At 31.4% G+C, this 24,892-nt stretch overlaps 1 protein-coding gene across 2 annotated transcripts in view; it reads left to right on the top strand.

Moving 5' to 3' along the window:
• LRP1B (LDL receptor related protein 1B) overlaps positions 1-24,892 on the top strand; it is a 2,473,587-nt gene that overhangs the window by 791,544 nt on the left and 1,657,151 nt on the right. The window lies entirely within an intron of this gene.

Raw genomic sequence — 24,892 nt, 5'->3', positions numbered from 1 at the left:
GGTTTAAAAACATTGTGAGAAGTCCATAGGCTTCACTGGATTATTAAGGGGATCTATGATACAAAAAGATAAAATAATTCTGTTCTAAATCAATAAATATGCAAGATACCTCTAATACATATATTGTCTTAGGTATTCTCTATAATAGAGAATATTAATACTTTGAAAAATTTCCCTTCATATGTTAATAAAATATTTTATCTGTTTAGATTAACAGCACCATTATCATCATTGTACGTCTTAGATGGGCTAAAATGTCAGTTTCTTACTAATAGGGATGATTTTATTCATTGCCTTTGTATCTCCAATACCTAATGTAGTAGACAGTTCAATATTTCTTGATTAATTGCTTTGGAGATGTTACAAAGACCTTTGCCCACACTAATACTACAATATAAGTCATTATATGTATATACCTGCATGTTTATAATTCTTTTCAATGTTAGCAGAGGGGTAGGATTCTCTGTATGTCATTGTACATGCATGCCTTGTATATGTTAGATGTTGTTAATGCTTACTATCATAGCTTTTCATAACTAGTCAGATATTTTAAAAATGTTAATATATTTCATTTTTATATTACATTCATTCTTTCTCCCCATTAGGCTATTCCTTGTAAGGAATTTTTTTTTAAGAGTGAAGCAGTTTAAGAAAAATAGTCAACATGTCATCTGCATCTATTTCACACACATAGTCTTTCACCTCTGCCAAAAATTAGAGAGGTGTGTTTTCTCATCTCCTGCTTAGTTGTTATAATTAGAAAGGATCTATTTCAGGTTTTTGTGTTCATCAATATTGTACCACTTATCATATATATTGTTTTCTGCTTACTTCCTGCTGCATCAATTCATAGTTTCCCCCATGTTTCCCTGAATTTAGCTTATCTTTCATTTATTCTAGACCATAATAATCCATTCCTGGAATATCCTTTAGCCATTTCTCAAAGGACAGACTAAAGTTCTATTACTAGTATGACTGGACTTATTTCCATCATTACCTTACACTTATTATTCTTAGCACTGACCAAAAAAGTGAACAAATGACTTCTACAAACTGCTAACAGTTTGTTTGATGAAATGGGAAGAGGATTGAATAAGCTAAAAAACTGGGGATATAGTATAGTCTTTTACAACTATGTTCAAACCCCTCAATGCATACTCATTAAAGAAATGCTTTTTTATTGTTCTATGTATATTTTGTTCTGTTTTATTCATTTTATTTTAAAAGGCTTAGGACATTTGTGATTCTGGAAATATAAAAGGAAAGTTGTTAATTTCTACTTTTTGTAAAACAATTTGATATCATTTACTACATGCCATCTCTAGAGCCTGCTGATTTTATAAAGTAGTCAACTGTGCATATATGGCCCCAAATGATTCTTTCCAAGCTTGGCTTCATCTATAAGGGTTAGGGAAAAATAAGAAGAGTTTTATCTTTTAAAAAAAATATGTTAAGATGATACTATTCTATGCATAGTATTTCAAAAACAAGCAGCAAATAATACACGATATTGAATGATGCTTATACAATTCTCATCTTCTTGATGCATTTTTGTATTTTTGTAATGCACCAAATCTATAATTTTTATAATGCTAAATTTGTACTCTACTAATGTGAATTCATTGACAGTTTTAGTGCATGACTGCCTAGGAAGTAACAAATCTCACATTTTATTTTAATGAAATAGATTTATATTATGTATCCTTTCCCAATGAATAATTTTGTATTTAGATAATTTTGTAATTGGAAAATATCTACTTCATATTTTTAAACTTCTGGCTGCTTCCAATACTGTTACATGAAACTGAAGTAGAATGGTTGGGCATAAATGGAACTTATTTTGTAATAAATTCATTTTAGTACATATAAGACCATTCTGCTTTTTGTTTCCCTCAGAAGCAGAGTTTATTTTTTAAAATGTTCTGAAGTTCAAATATTTAATGATGGTTGACTTCTACTTGAAGGGCAGAATGGTGGTGATGTACAAGTTATAGGGAATGACTCTTGAGGTGGGAAATCCTTGTTTAAAGAAGATCTCTTTACCCTGATGCATTCTATGGGAATCAAGGCAAGCCACTGTGCCTTTAATGTTCTAAGCAACTATTTAAGATTCTAAGCTGTAGAAAAGTTGTTTCTCTGCCTTGTTAGAAAGATTTTTTTCTCATGAGAACATCTATGAATGAAACCAGAGGTCTAGGTGAAAAATATAGCCTTGAATAAATAATTTTACTCCTTCAAACCTAACTCTTAGTCTATTAAATGAGAGGTTGGATTTGATCACCTTTTCCTGCCAACTGTAAATCTCTCCATGTAACAATTGATAAATTGAAATGATCAGCATTGCACAGTGGCCAAAGATATTTCTTTGACTGAATTATCTTCCTCTCCTTAATTCTATCCTACTCCAAATACAGTTTAGCCATATAGAACAAATTCTCAATATCTAACCTATGGAAAATATTAAAACCCATTTTCTTCTGGAGATTTATAGTTGTTAAAGATGTAAATATAGTAGAATATTGCAACATTGCTGGCGCAAGGCACTTTAATTGCATAGGTAATTAACACTTCCGTTGTTCTTGTTATCACTTTGCTCCAGTTGAAATACTTATTAGCAGACTGTTCTGTAGAAGGCCCAGATATCATGTCATTACAACATTCAACACAAGGCACTCTTCAAGTGTGTGACACTAATTAAATTAAAGCTCCACATTATAAATAGGCTTCTTTTAACTAATGATGAATGACCATCTTCATGAGATGATATTTATTTCTTTATTCAAGAGTCATAAAGCCCTGCTTTTAGTATTTTGTATTAAATCACAAAGGAATCCATTAAGAAAGCTTTTATTTCTGTTTCCAAAGACAAAGAATATTAACAATTTTAGATTTTTCTGCAGACTAAAGAAGTTTTCTTTTTTCTTTTGATTATAATGACAAATGGCTAGATATTTTCATTCTTCAAATAACTGGAATTATTTGTAACCTGACTTGTTCAGGCAAATACTGTCCTGAGATTTCAAGATCTATTTAATGGCTTTACTGATACCAATGAGTAAAGCCAAAGTTCTTTCACCTTTTGGAAGTGCTTTTCCATTTTGGTGAGTGAGACTTTCCCAGTGTTTGGAAGTAGTCTGATCTCCAGTGTCTCACTGCCCTAAGTAGCAGTATGTCCAACAAGGTCATATACATACACATACACCCACACATTTTAACTATTATTATTAAAGTTCTATAACTGAGACACCTGTAGATGGTATAGCTACCTTTTCAGATTACCTTGGAACTCTTATGAACTGATCATAACAGGCATATTGAAGAAAATGTAGCTACTATAAAAGTAAATACATATTCTAAATTTCTTGAATCAGTAATTTGACACTAAGGAAATCTGACCTTGTCCTTAGAAGCTGCACATTTCCCTATCGATAGGAAAAGTTCTGAATTAGTTTCTGCTTGGGTATATTATTCACTGGGTCTTAATGATGATCATCTTTTAAAGAGAAAACTAAACTTTCAAATATTTTGTAAAAAAACAAATCTGGCTTTCAGTTAATGAATCCCCAAGTACATAATGCATTCCTGGATGAAAATGAATTAATGTATTCCCTGCCAGTTCTGGCTGAATATCTGCTATATGCTTTGAGCTCTTTAGAGATAAACACCAAATGTTGCATTTTGCTTTTCACCCTAGAGGAAATTGTGAAATATGCCAATTTGCTCTTTGGCCCTCTGGCTTCCCCTTTTGGTGTCTTTTCCACTTTTGTGCTGTACCTTCCTTACTCACTCCCATTTCTCATATTCATCTCCTATGTTAACCTGTCAAGAATAAAAGCAAACCAATTAACTCCTTGTATGTCATTTTTGTGGTGAAAGCACTTGTTTGCAATGTGTATACAATCTCACAAAATCTGACACTAAATACTATCACTATTATCTCTATGATCTTAATCAAGTTACTTTTCTTAGGTCATCTCTTTTTTCATCTATGTAATCAGATAGTTTCAATTAAATGATCTCAGGGGTCCCTTACAATATAAAAAGGACTTCATGGCTTTGGAGTCAGAGAAACTAGATTCAAATCTTAGCTTTTCTACTTATTATCTGCATAAACTTAGCCAAATTGTTTACCCTCTTTAGGCCCCATCTTTCAATGAAAGGTTTGAACTAAATGAACTCTAAATGCATTTTGCAGTTCAGCTCTATCATTCTAAGAATTATAGTATTGGTAAGTTAAAATATTAATCTTCTTGACAAAATAATTAAACAAAAAAATAAATAATTTGAATTCCCAAAGAGAATCTAAAGGAGAGGACAATATCTAACATAAAATAGATAATAAATAAGATATTTGGCCAGATGGCATTTTTATGGCTCCAAATAGTCTGTAATTGTTCATCATAAAGTAATGCATATTGTGTGTGTTATTGCTATTATTTTTCATGCACATAGGATCATAAACATAGTATAATTAATAAATTTTGAACATAGTTAAATTTTAGAATTGAAAAACTTTCCCTATTTGTTCTATGGGAATACAGTTGTCAACAATGAAAGGAAATAAGTTAATATTCATCCTTCCAAATATTCATTGTGCACTTATTTCCTCTGTTCTTTGAACTTTGAGCTACACAAAGAAAGGCTCTTCCCTACTAATGACTGGTAATATTTTTGAAATTCTGGTAATACTTTTGAAAACTTTTTGAAAAACATATCTTAGATCAGACCTCAGAGGAAGCTGTTTAACATCCTTTCGGTCATGAGAAATTTGAAATGTCTTTACTGGGTCCTTGCTAAGAAAACCATAATTGCTCTTCTCCTACTTATCCATCTGCATTTAATGAATTAGGTTAAAGGGAATACTGACAAACGGTTTTTAAAGTTATTTTTTTTAAGTGCATATGTGCATTAACAATTTGGAAATTGATTCTGAAACCAATTTTAATATACCCAATTACAACCTCTGTGACTTCTAGATTGCTCCTTTTTTACTATTAAAAAGAAAAAAAAAAGTGAGGATTTTTTTTTCCAAAGGCTAAAATTTTCATTTTACTTAAGCTCACCCAAGAATACACACACACACACACACACACACACACACACACACATCTTATTCATTCATGTATATCTTATTCATTTCTGGTGAATCATAGTACTTTCTTTTGAACCATATCACAGAAATTCAGAACATACATAGAAAAGTTATAGCCACTCTGAAAGATTCAAGTAAAACAAAATGAGAATGAATTAAAACTAAGAAATTTGAAGCCAGACAGTTCAAACATGGAAGATTCTTCCATTTACTTGAAGATAACTAGGAAGTTAGAAAATAAAGCATGTTACTTCAAGCACATATTAACTTCTGCTTTTCCCATTGATCAAGTATCTGAGTCCTAGAACTGTACTTTAGTTTCAAAATTAGTTAATGGGTAAGAAATCTATTTCTATTGACTCACAATCAAAAACAATCTAGTGCAAACAATGCTTCACTCTGTGGTACTATGGTGATGCTTAGAAATGTGTAGATTAGACAAACAACTAAAATAATAAAACCTTGTATTTCTTTAAAATATTTAAGTCATCAAAATTCTTTCATACAGGTCCTCTCTTTTGGTAAGTCTTTATAATAACTCAATACCAGTAGAGCAGGCAGATATTATTTTCCCTATCTCTCAGATGGAGAAATGAGACACAAATTGCTTAAGTGAGTTGTTTCCACTTACTAAGTTTGTCAGTGGCCAAGACAGGGAAGATAACCAAGGTTTCCTCACTAACCCTCTGATTGTCTTTCCATTTTGCCATAAGCTTACAACATCTCCAAAGGTAAAAGTTTCATACGTAGCTAAATAAGATTGCCAAAAGCGTTTTGAACAGTTCTAACTTTAGATAACATACTGTACAACACAGCCTCTCTTTATATCTTTGCCACAAACTCATCATGAATATGCCCCATATGGCTGTTAATTACACTGCGTTGCTTCATTTGCGTAGATCAGCATACAGCTAATTTGCTAGGCTAGCTTTGCGGAAAATCTTTCTGAGCCACCAAGACTACAACTAAAAAAAAAAAGTTGTAACTTCCCTCCTCCAATTAATTTGCATGGGTCATTAACTTCAAAGTCTAAAATGACTTAATTATACCATAGTACTTTAAACACAAGCCAGGATCAATGACAACCTCTTGATTAGAGTCTAGAAGCTTATTTGAATAGTAATGTTACTTTTTTTCTCCCATGTAGTACTTTATGATTTCACCTCTGGTTATGCACCAAGAATACATGAAAGGTCTATGCTATTGAATTTTAATACTTTAGGCTATTACATTTCAGGGCACATTAAGAAATCTTAATGATATTCACCTATCTTTGTATCACAAGCATATGATTTCAATGAGGACATGTAATGGTGATAAGGAATCCCAGACGCTTTGGGAGGAAATTGCTTTTGGCAACTATATCAATATTAGGAGTGGGGAAGGGGGGGGATTGTTGTGACATGGGTTAAACAGAACATATAACTTCACATCATTCTGCTAGAGTTTAAATTAGTCAAAATAAATTTTTGTCATCAAAATTGAGAAATACTTTTTTGAGGTCATTTCATGTAGGTGGATCATCACTAATCCTTTTTTCAGACTGTGCTATCATGTAGGAGACATTTTAAAAAATAATCATCCTTATTTTCTTCATCTCTAAAACGAGAATAATAAAATGACACATTTGGCATAGTTGTTGCAAGGATAAATTAAGAATTTATAAAGTATTTTGCAAACCTTAAAGTGCTATATAAATTCCATCTATTATTTTTCCCCAATAAAGAAACAGAGACAAGAAGAGTTTAGTAAATGAAAGAGACAACATAGTAAATAAGTAAATAGTAAATAAGCATTCTAAGAATCAGGACAATCTGAATTAAAGTCCTATCTCTGATATTGTTGGTCTGGGTGAATGTTGGAAAGTCATGTAAACTCTCAGTGATCCAGCCAATTCTCTGAAGCTATAAGTTTCAGAAAAGGGGCCAACCTGCAATGATAAAGAAAAAATTTTCATCCTCAAGTTCCCTATAACAGTTACTTACAAATATATTCCTCATCCCCAATTTTGAATATCTTTATATTTAAGTTTATAATACACAGAGCTGAATATGTATATAAGGCATGAAAATATCAAGGGGAATATGACAAGTTATACCAGAAATGAAGAATGATAAATTCCTAGTCTTGAAAAAAAACCTTGACTACTGTCTGTACAGGTTCCCCATTCAAAGCAGGGATTCCCTCTACAACAAACCTCACAGATGGTTATCCAACTTCTGCTTTTCTCCTTTCTGTGAAGAGCTTAACATTACTACCATTTTTAGGCATTTTTAATTGCTTAAAATATCTGCTTGTGATACCAAAATAAGTTCCATTGTAATTCCTGCTTTATATAGCTATGCTTACAAAGAGGGAATACTCTTCAATATGATAGCCTGTCATATATCTTAAACTATGCAAGTCTTTCCTTCTCTGAGTTAATCAATTCCAGTTTCTTCATGTACTCTCAAAAACAGGAATTTGAGATTTTCTGCTACTCTAATCTCCTTTGTTAATGTTTTTTTTTTTTTTTTTTTTTTTTTTTTTTTTTTTAAACTTGGCAGTCAGAAATGAATGCAAAACCTTAAAAATGATCGGACCATGGAAGATTGCAGTGGGACTCTAGTTTTTCTTGTTCTGAATCCTGTATTTCTATTAATGAAACCTAGGATCAAATTAGTAATTTTTAGCAGTCATGTCATCCTGCCAGTTCACAATGAGTCAACAACCCCTAGCTAAGTGTTAATTTATAAGAAAACTTGTGTTCAGATGTTTTCTCCTCCAGCTGAAATTTATGCTCTTATTTTTTAATCTAAATACAAAATTTTATCTTCACCTTTACTGAAGTTCAAATTGTTAGATCTGGTTTTTAAAATCTTTATTTTATCATTCAGTATAATAATTAGTTCTCCTATTTGGGTGTGATCTGCATACCTGTCAATCATTCCTTCCATGTCCTTACTATGCTAATAATAGTTCATGTTTCTGTGACTCTTTAAAGTTTTTGAAGCCCTTCTCTCTTAAGAACCCTTTGATAATGGGTGTTATTAGCTTCACTTTACAAATGAAGAAACTTAAGCTGAGAAATACAGTAACTATTCCAGTTGACACAAATAGAAAGTGAAAGAAGTGAGCTTCAAGTCTAAGTAGAGAACAACCCCAGGTCTTATATTTTTTATTATGCCACTCTAATTAAAGCTGTTGATTAAAAGGAAAAAATAATAATGGGGAGATCAAGCATATAGATATTTTCATTAGACAACTTAACCAACATTCCAAATAAGGAGCATTTATTTTGCATTCGATAAAAATAAATAGAAATCTCAAGAGAAACAACACTATAGTTTTTATGTATAACTCATGTTAGTTATCTAAAATCACCTAATTTTTTTTCCTGACAATAGCACCAAGAAATAAAGATTATAAGAATCTACCCAATTTTATAGATTGGGAAAGTAAGGACCAGATAAATTGATAGTAAGACAGGGGGAAGAATTAGAAAATTCTGGAAATATCACAAGTGGAATTTGTAATCAAATTTGTTATTGATCTGAAATCCAATATGATTTTTGCTATAAAAAGCAGCCTCTCAAATAAAAGAAGTTAATTATGATATTAAAAGAAAAAAGGAATTTTTTTTTACTTAATAATTTTTTATTATATATATATATATTTTATAATATTATCCCTTGTATTCATTTTTCCAAATTATCCCCCCCTTCCTCTATTCCCTCCCCCCGATGACAGGCAATCCCATACATTTTACATGTGTTACAATATAGTCTAGGTACAATACATGTGTGTGAATATCATTTTCTTGTTGCACAATAAACATTAGATTCCGAAGGTACATGAAACCTGGGCAGACAGATATTAGTGCTAACAATTTACATTCACTTCCCAGTGTTTCTTCTCTGGGTGTAGCTACCTCTGTCCATCATTGATCAACTGGAAGTGAGTTGGTTTTTCTTTATGTTGAAGATTTCCACTTCCATCAGAATACATCCTCATACAGTATTGTTGTTGAAGTGTACAGTGATCTTCTGGTTCTGGTCATTTCACTCAGCATCAGTTGATTTAAGTCTCTCCAGGCCTCTCTGTATTCCTCCTGCTGGTCATTTCTTACAGAGCAATAATATTCCATAACCTTCATATACCATAATTTACCCAACCATTCTCCAACTGATGGACATCCATTCATCTTCCAGTTTCTAGCTACTACAAAAAGAGCTGCCACAAACATTTTGGCACATATATGACTCTTTCCGCTCTTTAGTATTTCTTTGGGATATAAGCCCAATAACAGCAATGCTGGGTCAAAGGGTATGCACAGTTTGATAACTTTTTGGGCATAATTCCAGATTGCTCTCCAGAATGGCAGGATTCTTTCGCAACTTGAAAAAAGGAATTTTTGAGAGAAAACAAATCAATTAAAAGCAAATATTATTCCACAATTGGAATGATTCTGTCTGAGGTTGTCTCTGTTTGATCAAAATACAAATGAAATGATCAAAATGGATCAGATTGGGGTAGATCAAATCGGTTATTGTGTGGCCCACCCAAGAACTGTTTTCTACTATTTTTGCCCTTGGAAGAATTTCAATATTTCTACAATTGCCAATTTATAGTTAAGTCATCCATAGTGGTAGCCAACATATTTTGCTATTCAAACATTCATAAATTCTTATGAAGTGGGAAGCTCAGAAAAGCATGACCAAAGATGTTACTATGATGATGCAGGGCTACAACTGAAATTCAGCCCAGAAAGTGAGCATTACAGTTTTTTGAAGACCTCACAATAGGAATTCTATCTTCACTGGAAACTGGAAGATGTAAAGGGCTGAAACTGAGTTGATGCACTGGAATCAGACAACTGAGCACTTAAGGCTAATTACCTATTGGACAATACTCTATTAGCATATGTTTGGAAAATGGCCCTTCTCACCATTCTGTGCTGGCTCGATAATTGGTGTATACAGAGAATTGTAGGAGAGATTGGGGATGGAGTAAGACAAGCCAGAGTCACTTTGGGTGTGGGAGGGGAGAAGGGAGGTAGTGGAGAGATTATGTGCATTCCCTTCACTTCTACCCCTAAAGACCAAGAACAAAGACCAAGGACTTTTGCTTATTCTGACTCCAGCTGATTCTAAGGCATCCAGAGTGCTAACCTGGACTTCACAGGAAGACTAGAATACAGAGTTGTAAATAGGTACTAAAGTTGGAGTATACTGATAAATAACACTGATAACAAAAGAGATTTTGTGGAACAATGTCTGGAGCATAGTGAATACTTAATAAACACTTCTCTTCCTTTTACCTTCCCACTTTTAGTAATTCAGGAACAAAAACAATAGAACTTAGCATTAGATAACAATAATTAGTAGTTAACATAGAGCTTAAAAGATAGTAGCAGTGCCAATTTCTTGTCCTGGCCCATTTTGCTCTCCTACCTCTTATTTCTGTCAAATTTTCTTCCAAGCTGTTCAACAAATGGTCTTTGTGTCACTATTGGCCCTGATCTTAATTTTTAGTACTTGTTACAGATATTAAAGTTTCTAATTTTGATTCTGATTTTGGGTGGGTGCTAAGTTCAATTAGGACAAGTGAAACTGAGTGTTGAGGAAGGTCAGAAATACAAGAGGAAAGACTATTATGAAGCAAGGACTTATATTAAAATATAATCAAGGAATCTAGAGAGATAGTGAGTAGGCTTATCTGAGAAATCAAGCATAGGGAAACCATGTGCAGATTCACAAATGTCCTGGTGATAACTGCAAGCAATATATATATATATATATATATAAAAATATAAATATATATATACACACACACACACACACACACACAATCATAACTATGTATAGCTATATATTTTATATATATATATATATGTAATATATATATATTATCATAACATATAATAATCATAAACTGGAAATTCTGCTTGTAAGTTTCAAAGAAGCACCACTCCAGCTATCTGGGTTTCCTGAAAATGCCCCTCATTTATTTTCAGTGGTTCTAAGCTATATTACCTGGAATAAACAAAAATAAAGATTGTTGTCATAGGGTTATTTCTCTAAGTACAATATAGGAAGAAAATATTTTTAGAGGTAAAAAAAGAAAGTATGAATATTGTCTACATTTGTGAATTGAACCCCTGGTAAAGAATTTATTTTTTCTAGCAGTTTCACTGATGCTGTAATAGACAGTAAAGTGTATAAAGGTGTATCATTGTGAAAAGTTATTTTACCAGGTAGGAAACTTGCAAGAGGATTTATATTTCAAAGTGACAGTGACCTAAAACTCACATCAAAAAATATCTTGAAGTAAAAAGGATTCTAAATGTTAGCCCATAGAACAATATTGCTTAGAACCCTGGCCAACAAAATGACAGATTTTAAATGCCCAAAGCTTTTGTTCTTCCATGGGGCTCCATTATATACAGCAAGTCTTTAGAAGAGTTCTACAGAGAAAGAAGCTAATTTGAGAGTAACTGAATTTTTTTTTTCTTTTGGAAAGGAAAAAACCTCCAACATATTCTTCTACACTTCCTTTATAGTAAGTTTAAAAATTGAGTAAATTATATTGAGTAATAATAAAACTTCAAAAGTGTTGAATAATAATATTGAATGATAAAATATTTCCTCCTAGATTTTGGTGTTGTTTTATAGTAGCAAATAATACAGATATATAGTGGTATTTGTATATTAGCCAAGATGAACTTATTCTTTGAAACTATGAGTGCTGTCTGTTTATAATTACAGAATTTTATGGAAAAATCATAATATTAGGTCATTCAAAACCTTACCAACATCAACCCATCTCCTTCAAAATTAGTAAGGAATTTTTTATAACTGAAATCTTACTTTCTCAATAACATGTACCATTAATCTGCTTTTAAAGCAACTGCATTTAGTATATTGACAACTAGTTTGTTTTTACTACAAAAATCCACGGCAAATATACATATCTGTACATATAGGTGTTTTATTTTTAAGCTTTTTCTTCTCTCAACTTTATTTATAAAATTCAATACTTCAAGATTCATAGAAGCATAGAATCTCATAGTTGTAAAGTACTATATAATTCTGCACACATAGAATTGGTGTTATACCATATTTGAAAATATAGACATATAAAATATCGACCTTTTGAAAAGGTCTAAATATCACAAAGTGTTTCTTTATAAAGAGTCCTCTAGATCTAAAGCAAGACAATCTAAATTCTGTCTTTTCAGATTATTAAGTTCTTGAATATAATTATCATGCCTCCACAAAATCTCCTCCGATTTAAATAAAATATTCCCGTTCCTTTAAATGATGTTTTGTGGTAAGGTTTCTATGTTTTTGAACATCTTACTATCCCTGAAGTAGTTTGACCAGATGAACTGCAATAGTACTCTAACTTCCCTCATTTGGGATACTATACTTTGTTTTCTATTAATAAGCAAAATATTGAATTAATGTTTTTTTTGTGTCACACTGTATTTTTATTTATACTGAACTAAAACTTCTGTTGTATAGCCAAATATTCCCCATAATAGACTTGTATTATTGTTGTTAAATCAGAGGTTGTATAAAACTTAACTTGCTATTATAAGATTTTTTTCCGTGAAATAAGTGCATTTTTTTCTATTCTCTTTTAACTATTTGGGTTTAGAATTTGCCAATTATTATGTTCCTAATATTTGATCAATTAGCAATCATTTGTTAGGTACTTAATACATGCCAAGCATTCTTTATTTTCCATTATATAATTTCAGTTTATTCCTACTAACTAGGTAGCATTTTAACATTTGATTAACATGTCAATTATTCATTCTTTAAATTTATTAATAAAAATACTGAAAATAATAAGACCAAGAACTGAGCTTTGTGGTTCTATTCTAGGCATCACCTTCCAGAGTTAGATTTATGCCCTCATCACCACTCTTTGATTCGAGTCCTTTAATCAGTTATGAGTCCTATTAACTGAACTAACCTACATCTGTCCAGATTTTTGACTAGGCTATTGAGTGACTCTATCACATGACTAGTGAAATTCAATAATATTGTCTGTATAAAAGTATCCTGATTTATCAGTTTGGTAATTCAATCACTAATGGACAATACGTTTTTTATAAATGACCCATAAAATTGATAATTTTTTTATGTCACAGTCATATCTGGATATTCCCAAGTTTCCTTTCAACCCTAATGAACCCTCTCTAGTAACAAAGGAAAACACTTAATAAAAAACAATTGACACAGAGACAGGGTCTGGCAATGCAATGTCATCATCATTGCTTACCTATATCTAATAAGAAAAAGGAAATGTTTTATTATCTATTTTTTTCTGGACAAATATTTGTCATTATAATTACTTTTTTTCTTTGTTTTAGTTTTCTCTTCATTTGATGATTTGTAATCATTGTGCATCATATTCTCCTGAGTATTTTTAGTTTATTTGCATAAATTAATAAAACATTCCCATGATTCTCTACTTTCTCACAATTATGATTTGTTATTATAAAAATTATTTTCATTATGCTATAAATTTATTTAGCCTTTTCACATTATATTGGTACACATTCTATTTCTTTGTTACCACAAACAAATGTTGCTATGAATATTTTTATGTTGTCTTTACTTTATAACATCTGTTTTGAGTTTTGTTTTTTTTTTTGCTTTTTTGCCTTCTTGGGAGATTCTTCCAGTAGAAGAATGTGTAGATCAAAGGATAACTTAAAATATGGTTAAACCACTTTTCTCACAGAACTCTTTAATTGTTTCCAAGAACCATTGAAACAATTCACAACTACACTAACAATATACTTGTGTACCTGTTTAAGGCATGATTTATTCTTGATGAACATATGCTAGTTTATACTAATTCTTTTCAAATTGCTAATAAAGCAACCATTTAAAATGCATTCTAGAATCTTGCCAGTAATAAAAGACAAAATTACTGGTCTGTAGTTTGGAAGAATCTCTTTTATTCCTCTTTTTAAAAACTATTAAAGCATTTGCCCATTGTCATTTTTATAACATTTCTCCCCTTCTAAAGAATTTTCCTAATATCACTGATAATTCCTTAGCATTCTCGTCTAAAATTTGTTTTAGGATTGTAGAATATAATTAAACTTTGCTTGATAACTTAAAATCACTGAAGGTAGTTGGATGATCTTTTACAATTATATAGGATCATAAATTTTAGAAGTGTAACTTAAATAAGACTCTTCTCTTCTAAGTTTTCGTTTATTTATACATATAAGAAAACTGAGGTTCAAAGATGCTAAATAACTTGCATAGAGATCACTTGAGAAATAATATAGAATCAAGATATGAATCAAAGGCTTCTATTTCAAAATAATTGCTACTATAATAAAGCTGTCTGTTATACTGGGATTAAATTACCTGTTAATCATTTTTGATCAGTAATATCTAATTTGAAGATCTTTCTTTTAAAAAATTCAGATTTCTAAAGACCTTTAAATTTTGTAAAGAGCATTACATATATTTTTCTTCACTGATCCTCATAGCAATTTTGTGAAATAGTTTCTATTATTTTGCATGCTTAATAAATGGAGAAACAGATCCTGAAAGCATTTAAGTAGATTGCCCAGAAATATAAAGATTATACATATCATAAATTAGAGATTTACTCCTGTCATTCTGAATCCAAAACTGTTGGTCTTTCTACTATTCTATCAATATGAATTCTAAAGATCACTCTTAGTAGAGTAAAAGAAGTAAAATAAGAGTTGAATAATTTTGTTTTCTCTCCATTTGTTAATATTATCGTCCCATACACTCGAAATGATAATTCTATTGATTTTTTTCTGATATTATCTTTGTTCTTGGCATTTTTTAACATCCATCAAAAACTTCAACTTGCTTTCTGGAATTTTTCTTTCTTGACATTGTCAAAGAAATATGTCACTCTTATATTTGCCCTCATCCTTATCCTTCCATTCAACTGTTTTTGCATGCATCAAATGTACCTGTTCTTTTACACATACAAGTGGGTTTGGCTTAAGAGAACCAGACATATGTTCTGGTTCAACTAACTAAAAACCTGTATTACCATGACCAATCAATTATCTTCTTTGAATATGGATTTACTCCTTTATAAAATGAGAATGTTGGAGAGAAATAATCTCTAAGAGCATTCCTATTTTTTAGATTCTGTGGTATGTATGGCATGAATCTCCTTGGACCCCCTTCTCCTCCCTCTTTTTCAAAATAATTCATCTTGTCAGTACTTAGATAAGAGCTTTACTCCTTTTAATTGAGCTTCTCTTTTAGAGTCTGAGGCTATGAAGTACTACCATCTGCCCTGTGTATATATGATATATAAAATTATCATCCTTATTTATCTCCAAATCTGAGGTAACATAGTACAGTTTTTCTGTAACCTGTGAGCCCAATTTCCTAACCTCTGAGCTAAATCTTTGGATCTGACCCAAAATCCTTTCTATTTGGCTTCTATTGTTGTCACCCAGAATTATAGCATAGGAAATCTCAGACTATAGTTTATATCTTGGTATTCACAGATATGAAAATAGTTACATAGGGTAACAAGAAAAGCCTTTATTGCATCAAAGTAGGAAACATATACAAGATTTACAATAGACCAAAAGCAATCAACACAATTATTCTCTCTGAGTCTCCTACCTTTTTTAAGGTCTCCAAATCCTATATGCTCAGTATGACTCTTATTATTTTGTCTCATTTTCAAAAGGAAAACTTGATTGCAACTCTCTAACATTCTGTCTCTCTTCCCCAAAATATCCTTCTTATACATTATTACCCTTTCACCAAAATTTATAGTGACTCAGTTATTTAGCTTCTCCTTTAAAGATAAAGTTCCTTAGTTCTAGCAGTGAGCTTAATTCTCAGTTGAATAATACATTGAAAGAGAGAAGTTTAAGCTTCATCACCCCCTTTTTCTCCTAACACTACTTTGAATCCATTATTGTTCCTTTTAATACTGAAAGAAGATGATGAAGAAAAGTAGGTCATCTGGTCATTTCTTAAATAGTTGATTATCTTACCACATAGCATATATTGAACACCAATGTCTGCCAAAAGCTTTCAAAGTTCACTTACCCTGAAAACTCAGAAAATAATTATATGGTATATTTCTTTTTTTAAGGTCTGAAGTAAGTTTATTTCTTTTTAGTATACACTGCTTTATGCATCATGTTGGGAGAGAAAAATCAGAGCAAAAGGGAAAAAAAACATGGGAGATATAAAAACACAGAAAAAAGAAGTGAAGATAGCATATGTTGATTTATATTCAGGATCCTTAGATCTTTTTCTGAATGCAGACAGTGGCATTTTCTATCCCAAGTCTATTGGGATTGCTTTGAGTCACTGGAATACTGAGATGAACCAAGTCTTTCATAGTTGATCATCACACATTATTGCTGTTATTCCTGTTCCTGCTTATTTCACAGCATCAGTTCATTTAAATTGTTCCAGGCCTTTCTACAAGCATCTTGTTCATCATTTTTTAGAAAACAATAATATTCCATTACCTTCACGTACCACAGCCATTCTCCAATTGATTGGCATCCATTCATTTTCTAAATCTTTGCTTCCACAAAAAAAAAAAAAAAAAAAAAAAAAAAAAAAAAAAAAAAAAATCTATGAATATTTTTGCACATGTGGGTCCTTTCCCCTCCTTTCTGATTTTCTTGGGATACAGACCTAATGCTGGGTCAAAAAGTATGCACAATTTGATAACCCTTTTGGCAAAGTTCCAGATTCTTTCCCAGAGTGGTTGGATCATTTTACAACTTCACCAACAATACATTAGTGTACCAGTTTTTTTCATAACGCCTCCAACATTTATCATTATCTTTTGCTGTTATCTTAGCCAACATGAAAGGTATGAGGTGGTTCCTAAGAACTGCTTTAATTTGCATTTCTCTAATCAATAGTGATTTAGAGCATTTTTTCATATAACTATAAATGGCTTGAATTTCATCATATGAAAATTATCTGTTCATATCATTTGACCATTCATCAATTGGGGAAAGATTTGTACTCTTATAAATTCGACATAGTTCTTTCTATATTCAGAAATGAGATCTTTATTAGAAATACTGTCTGTAAATATTTTTTCCCAGCTTTGTAGTTGCCTTTTAATCTTGTTTCTATTAGTTTTGTTTTTGCAAAAATAATAATAATAATAATAATAATAATTTAATGTAATCAAAGTTGTTCATTTTGCCTTTCCTAATGATCTATAGTTCTACTTTAGTGATAGATTCCTCCCTTCTCAAAGATCTGATGGGTAAATTATAAATTTCTCCTAATTTCTTTATGGTAACATCCTTTATGGCCAAATCATGTACTCATTTTGTCCTTTTTTGTTATGGGCTGTGAGATGTAGGTCTATGTTGAGTTTCTGACATGCTATTTTCCAGTTTTCTCAGAAATTTTTGTCAGTGAATTCTTATCCCAGAAGCTAGTTTGATGATTTATCAAATATTAGATTGCTATAAGCCCTGATTATTATTATGTCATATGTAGAAAATCTATTCCCCTGATCCACCACTTTCTTAGTCTGTATGGTTTTAATTACTAATGCTTTAAAATACAGTTTTAGGTTTGGTATTGCTAAGTCATCATCCTTTGTATTTTTTTCATTAATTCCCTTGACATGATTGACTTTTTGTTCTTCCAAATGAATTTTTTTATTGTTTTGTTTTTTTTCCCTAGTTCTATAAGATAATGTTTTTCACAATTTGATTGCTATGGCACTGAATAAGTAGATGAATTTAGGCAGAATTGTCATTTTTATTATATTAGCTCAGCCTACCCATGAGCAATTAATATTTTCCCAGTAGTTTAGATCTGATTCATTTGTGTGAGAAGTGTTTTGTAATTGGGTTCATATAGTTCTTGGGTGTGTCTTGGCAGATCCCCAAGTTTTTATTTTGTCTTCCATAATTTTAAATGGAATTTCTCTTTTTATCTCTTTCTGATTGGCTTTGTCAGTAACACATAGAAATGTTGATGATTTGTGTGCATTTATTTTATATCCTACAACACTGGCAAATCTGTGAATTGAAATCTGTGAATTGTTTCTAGTAGGCTTTTGGATGACTATCTAGGATTCTCTAAGTATATCATCATATCATCTGCAAAGATTGATAGTTTTATTTCCTCAATGCCTATTCTTATTGCTTTAATTCCTTTTTTTTTTCTTTTCTTATTTCTAAAGCCAATGTTTCTAATACAATGTTAAATAATAATGGTGATAATGGGCATCTTTGTTTCACCCCTGATCTTATTAGGAATGCATCCAGCTTTTCTCCATTATGAAAAATGCTTGCTATAGGTTTATCTACAGGATAGATACTGCTTATTATTTTAAATAAAACTCCCTTTATCCCTATGCTGTCTAGTGTTGTTTAATAGGAACAGATGCTGTATTTTATCAAAAACTTTTTCTGAATCTATTGAAATTATCATATGATTAGTGTTGGTTTTCTTATTGATATGGTCTATTATGACAATAGTTTTCCTGATATTGAACCAGCCCTGCATTCCTGGTATAAATCCCACTTAGTCATAGTGTATTATCCTAATGATAGTTGCTGTAATCACTTTACTAATATTTTATTTAAATTGTTTGCATCAGTATTCATTAGGGAGATTCGTCTGTAATTTTCTTTCTCTATTTTGGCCTTTTCTGGGTTAGGTATCATTATTATATTTGTGTCATAAAGGAATTTGGTAGCACTTCTTCTTTATATACTTTTGCAAATAGTTACACAATATTCGAATTAATTGTTCTTTAAATGTTTGATAGAATTGTGAATCCATTTGGCTCTGGAGATTTTTTTTTTCTTAAGTATTTCCTTAATGATTTGTTCAATTACAATTTCTAAAATGGTCATATTTAAGTATTTTATTTCCTCTTCTGTTAACCTGGGCAATTTATATTTTTGTAAACATTCATCATTTTTGCTTAGATTGTCAGAGTTGCTGCCATAGAGTTATGCAAAATCTCTCCTAATTATTGCTTAAATATTTCATTGATGGTGAGTTTACTCCTTTTATTTTTGATGGTGATGATTTGTTTTTTTTCTATCTTTTTTTCTGATCAAATTAAGCAAAGATTTAGTGATTTTTTAAAAATAAAATCAACTCTCAGATTTGTTTATTAGTTTTCTTAAAATCTATTTTGTTAATCTCTCCTTTGAGTTTCAAAAATTCTAATTTGATATTTTGTTAGGGGTTTTTGATTTGTTCTTTTGTAGCTTTTTTAGCTGTATGACTAACTTATTGATCTTTCTCTATTTTTCTTATGTAATTATTTAATGATGTAAAATTTCTTGTAAGGATTACTTTGGCTGCATTTTATAAGTTTTGATATGTTGTCTCATTATTATCATTTTCTTGTATGAAGTTATGGATTGCTTTTGTGATTTGTTGTTCAACCCATTCATTCTTTAGAATTAGATTAATTTCCAATTGGTTTTTAGTTTACTTTCCCTGGCATTTTATTGAGTTTCATTTTTATTGCATTGTGGTCTGAAAAGGAAGTATTTACTATCTCTGCCTTTTTTGAATTTAATTATGAGGTTTTTATTTCCTAATATATGGTCAATTTTTGTGTAAGTGTTATGTAGTGCTGAGAAAAGACTAGTTTCCTTTCTGTCCCTATTCAGTTTTTTCCAGAAGTCTATCATATCTAGGTTTTCTAGGATCCTATTAACTTTCCTAGGTTTTTTTCTTGTTTAGTTTATGGGTAGATTTGTTTGATTCTAAAAGGGTAAGGTTGAGGTACCAAATAGAATAGTTTTGCTGTCTATTTCTTCCGGCAACTAGCTTAAAATCTCTAAAAATTTGCCTGCTCTACCACTTAGTATATATCAATTTGACATCATTTCTACTTCATCATTTACTGTACCATTTATCAAAATGTACTTTCCCCTCCTTATCTATTTTAATTAGTTCTATTTTTACTTTTGCTTTATCTCAGATCAGAATTGCCACCCCTGCTTTTTTTTTTTTTTTTTTACTTCAGCTGAAGCATAAAAAATTCACTCTGCTATTTGCTTCCGTTTTATGGGAGAGTTCATCCTTTTGCACATTAAGAATTAAGATTACCATCATAGTGTTTCCCTCCATCCTATTTTCTTTCCTTTATATACTTTTGTTCTCTCCACCCTGTTCTCAGGTCTGTGTTTTTTTTATCTATCTCACCCATTACTTTATCTCTATCATTCCTTCCCCCCTTCTCTTAGTAGTGTTTTTGTTAACCCACTCCACCCACTACCTTATCTTTTATCAGTACTTCTCCACTTCTCTTCCCTTTTTTCCTAGTGTTTCTGATCTCCCTTCTATCTGTCCCTCACGTTTCTTTTCCTCTTTCTCCTTTTACTTCTTTATAAGATTAAATACATTTCTACACCCAACTGAATGATTAAGCCATTCTCTCTTAGAGCCAAACCTAATGAGACCAAGCTTAACACAATGCTTATCCCTTTCCCCCTTAGATTGTAATAGATTTTTTTGAGCCTCTTACTATGAGCTAATTTTCCCATTATACCTTCCCTTTCCTCTTTTTGCAGTATAGATCTTTTTCCACCCCTTAATGTCTTTTTCTTTGATGTTATCACAGCAGAATCCTTTTCACAACCAAACCCTCAGTCTATGTGGTGCCTTCCTTTGTCTGCCCCAGTGTCAGATACAGTTTTCAAAAGTTACAGATATTGTTTTCCTATCTAGGGATATAAACAGTTTAACTTTTAAATATATATATATATATACATATATATGTATATATATATGTATATATGTATATATATTTCCTGCCTGTTTACCTTTCTATGGTTCTCTTGAGTCCTATGTTTAAATTTTTTTGTTTAGTTCTGTTTTTTTTTTTTTTCAATAGAAATGATTGAAAGTCTCTTATTTCATTGAAGTTCCCTCTCCTTCCCTGAAAGATGATGCTGAATTTCCCTGGGTAGTTAATTCTTGGTTGTAATCTCAGATCCTTTGCCTTCCAGAATATGGCCCTCCAAGCCCTTTGATCCATTTTTTTTTTTTTTTTGGTGGATTCTGCCAGATCCTAGGTAATCCTGATTGTTGCTCCTTAATACTTGAATTGTTTTTGCCTGACACTTTGCAGTATTTTTCCTCAAGACTATCAAGACTATAGTTTTTGAATTTTGTTATGATGTTCCTTGGGGTTTTCCTTATGGGATCTGTTTCCAAAGGTTATTGATGGATTCTTTCCATCTGTATTTCTCCTTCTATTTCTAGAATACTGGGGCAGTTTTTCTTAATAACCTTGTGTACAATGCTCCAGGCTGTTTTTTAAGTGATGGCCTTCAAGTAGGCCAAATTTTTTAAATTGTCTCCTCAAGATCTATTTTCCTGTTTGGTTGTTTTATCAATGAAGTATTTCACACTTTCTTCCATTTTCTTCATTCTTTTTAATTTGATTGATTCTTGCTCACAGGATCATTAGCTTCCATTTGCCTCTAGTTTTTAATGTGTAATTTTCTTCTTTTATCTTTTGTATATCTTTTCCTATTTGGTTTATTCTACTATTTAAGTAATTGTTCTCTTCAGACAATTTCCCCCCCTTTCTTTTCCAAACTTCCATGCCTCTCTCATGCATACCTCTCATTTCTTTTCTCATTTTTTCTTCTCTTTCTCTTATTTGCCTTTTGAAGTCTTTTATGAGAACTGCCATGAAGCCTTTTGGGGATGGAGACCAATTTATCTCATTCTTTGAGATGTCTCTGTGGACATTGTCCTCTTCTTTGTTTGTGTTTTGATCTCTCCTGTCACTAGTAGCTTTCTGTGCTCAAAGTTCTTTTCTGTTTCTTGCTCATTTCCTTTCCTTTTCTTTTGGTATTTCCTCTTTTCTTAACTTTTTAAAATGGAGTACTGCTTGGGGGTAAAGGTGGCATTGTCCCTAGCTTCCTGTACAGCTCTGAGTATTGTCTTTGAGCTCAGCACCCCCTTGTTTTTGCAAGGATAAACAGCCTGTTTTCCAGAGTTTGCCTTTTCAATTGTGACTGGAAGCTGCCCTCCTGATTTGCTCCTCTACTGATCCAGGACTGTAAGATCCTCACATTGGCTTTCCCAGAGTCTCTCTGGGAAACCTGGGCTGTACACCCTTTTCTCCCCAGTGAAACTCACCTTTCTTGAAATTTTTCCAGTCCATGTTGATCTGGAGAAAGTTTTCCTTCCATCAGACTGTGTTCTGGGGCTTGGTTTCATATAGTTTTAGAGGGAAACTGGGAGAGCTCAGGCAGCTTCCTGAATTTAGCCTGCCATAATGACTCCACCCCCAGAACTCTATATTGCATATGTCAAGGAAAACTTAGAAGGTAAAAAAGATCTTTTAATTATCAGTGATATTAGCTCACCAGGAATCTGGGGTACTCTGTTAAAAAATTTTCCCCAGGTATAAATTTTTGCAGAGTTGAAAGAGGAACAAAATGTGTTTGGCAAAAGCAAAACAACTGTGATTTATACAGTGTCTTGGACATATATATGTAAATAGGAATGGCAGTTAGGAATAGAAATGGGACTTAGTATTGTGTATCCCTAATATTTTTTAGGTAGCAAGTGTCTGACTCGTAACTGTTAAGGCTGTTCATCTCTTGATTCATATGCAATCAATTTAGAAGTGACTAATACATTTTTAATCAAACTGTCTTATGTCTCAGTGTCACATATGACAATTCATTGTCTACTTTTCATTTTCTTACTCTCCTCTCAGTTCTCATTTTCTAATTTTAAAGTTCCACAAAATTATATTCTTTAACTTTTTGTAGAATTTCTGTCGTTGTAGGCCTACTTCCTCCACCCACCATCCCCACCCCCAGCTATCTTTCAACTTCCAACATGGCAAGCTATTATTATTCTGAACCTTATAGCTGTCCCCATCAATGATCCCCACTGTGTCCAAACAGCTTTCATGCTGAGTAAAGTTAGTAAATATAACTAGAACTGAAAAAAAAAAAAATCTTAGAACTGATTTAATCCATCCTTCATTTTAATATAAGAAACTAAGGCACAGAGAATTTAATGCCTAAGAAATAAATGTCTATACGTTAATGAAGCAATGTCTCATCCTATTGTGTACAACTATCTAAAGTATAATTGAAGTTACACTTAAAGTTGGTGGTTTACATTTGTTGAAGACTCAAAGTCAGAAAAGGTTTTACTATTGTTTTTTCTAATGTTACTTCTCATAGCTAGAATGTGACAGAACTGACAGCCTTGTACACTGCCTTTGTCCTCATCATTTAATGATTATTTTATATAGACATTAATATTTTGGAGTGAATCAATATCTAAATCTATAAATAATTTGAATGTACATAGTATTGCTGTATTTTTTTTTAATGCTTCAATGTGTATGACTTGTTATATTTGAATGAATTCAATTGTTCAATGTTCATGAGATCCTAAATTAATATATTTCTAAAAAAGACTTTATAAGCCAGCCCATTTAAAGATATAAAATGCATATATAATATTTTATTTATCTATTTTTTATCTCTTTTTTAAAAATTAATTTTATAATTATAAAATTTTTTTGACAGTATATGTGCATGAGTAATTTTTTTATAACATTATCCCTTGTATTCATTTTTCCAGATTTTCCCCTCCCTCTGTCTACTCCCTCCCCTAGATGACAGGCAATCCCATACATTTTACATGTGTTACAGTATAACTCTAGTATGTTACTTTAAAGTGAACAGATTAAGATTTCTATAATCATTTACACTTATAGAACCCTTTACATATCTTTTATTTTTAAATCAAATATTCTACTTAAATGAAGCATTTTCAGTTATAATTTCATATATAAATGAGGCATCCTAAGTGAAGTTGTATAGGTTACTTTTTCTATCTTAAATACTGAGCTATTTTACCTTAATTACAGTCATTAATCACCTTCATCAGATAACACTGCAGTGAGAATATAGGTGGGAACTAAATGAAAAATTCTGTAGAAAAGATTGCGTTTAATATTTTCTCAAAATGAAGAATAGTTTTGATTCCAAAAATATTATTTCTCCAATTCAGTAAATGCATATGCATGTGATAGGCCAGCTATAAATCTTAAAAGTATATTTAGAATAATTTTATTCAAGAGATGTGTTAAATAGATACTTAACTAATGAGTAAGTTGTTTTATTTTCATTTGTAGTATCAAATTAGAATTTTTAAAAGAAAAATATGTTGTTGTTGTTTTATTTTGTTAACTGCACTTAGTATCTGCCTATGCTTTTTGCCAGTGTGAGGCCTATTGGGTCAAATATAGACACAGATGAGTCCCCATTATTTAGGGCCTGATTGAACATTCTGTGAATTATTGACTTTTATTTCTCTGCTTTCCTTCTGCTGTAGGTCTTTGGCAAAGTTCTTTCCTCATTAGCATGGGTGAGAAAGGTTAGTGAGTAAAGCTGAAACTCTAAAACATCAATATTTTTGCTTGTAAGCAAATCTTACTAAAAACTTTGGTGCCAGAGGAGACTGAAAAGAAAAGTAAAATTAAGACACCTGAATTCAGGTGGATCCTGTTCAATGAATACTTAAATACTCAAAGTAATTAAAAAAAATAATTTAGCGCTATCATAGACATCAAGAACAGTGTTATAGTGAGGCTACATTAGTGGATTAGATTTATCAGTGGGTTTCTGCTGGTTAAGATTCCTTCATTTGACAGAATTAGAAATCATCTTTATTTAATTATGGAAATTATTTTTCTAGCTTTTTTCCCCCATTCTGACCAAATGAAATTGCAGGAAGGAAATCTTATACATGTCTATGAATTCATTTTTTT

The sequence above is a fragment of the Sminthopsis crassicaudata genome, chromosome 3 (genome assembly GCF_048593235.1).
Source record: "Sminthopsis crassicaudata isolate SCR6 chromosome 3, ASM4859323v1, whole genome shotgun sequence".
Classification (NCBI taxonomy): domain Eukaryota; kingdom Metazoa; phylum Chordata; class Mammalia; order Dasyuromorphia; family Dasyuridae; genus Sminthopsis; species Sminthopsis crassicaudata.
This window is presented reverse-complemented; position numbering and strand designations above follow the sequence as displayed.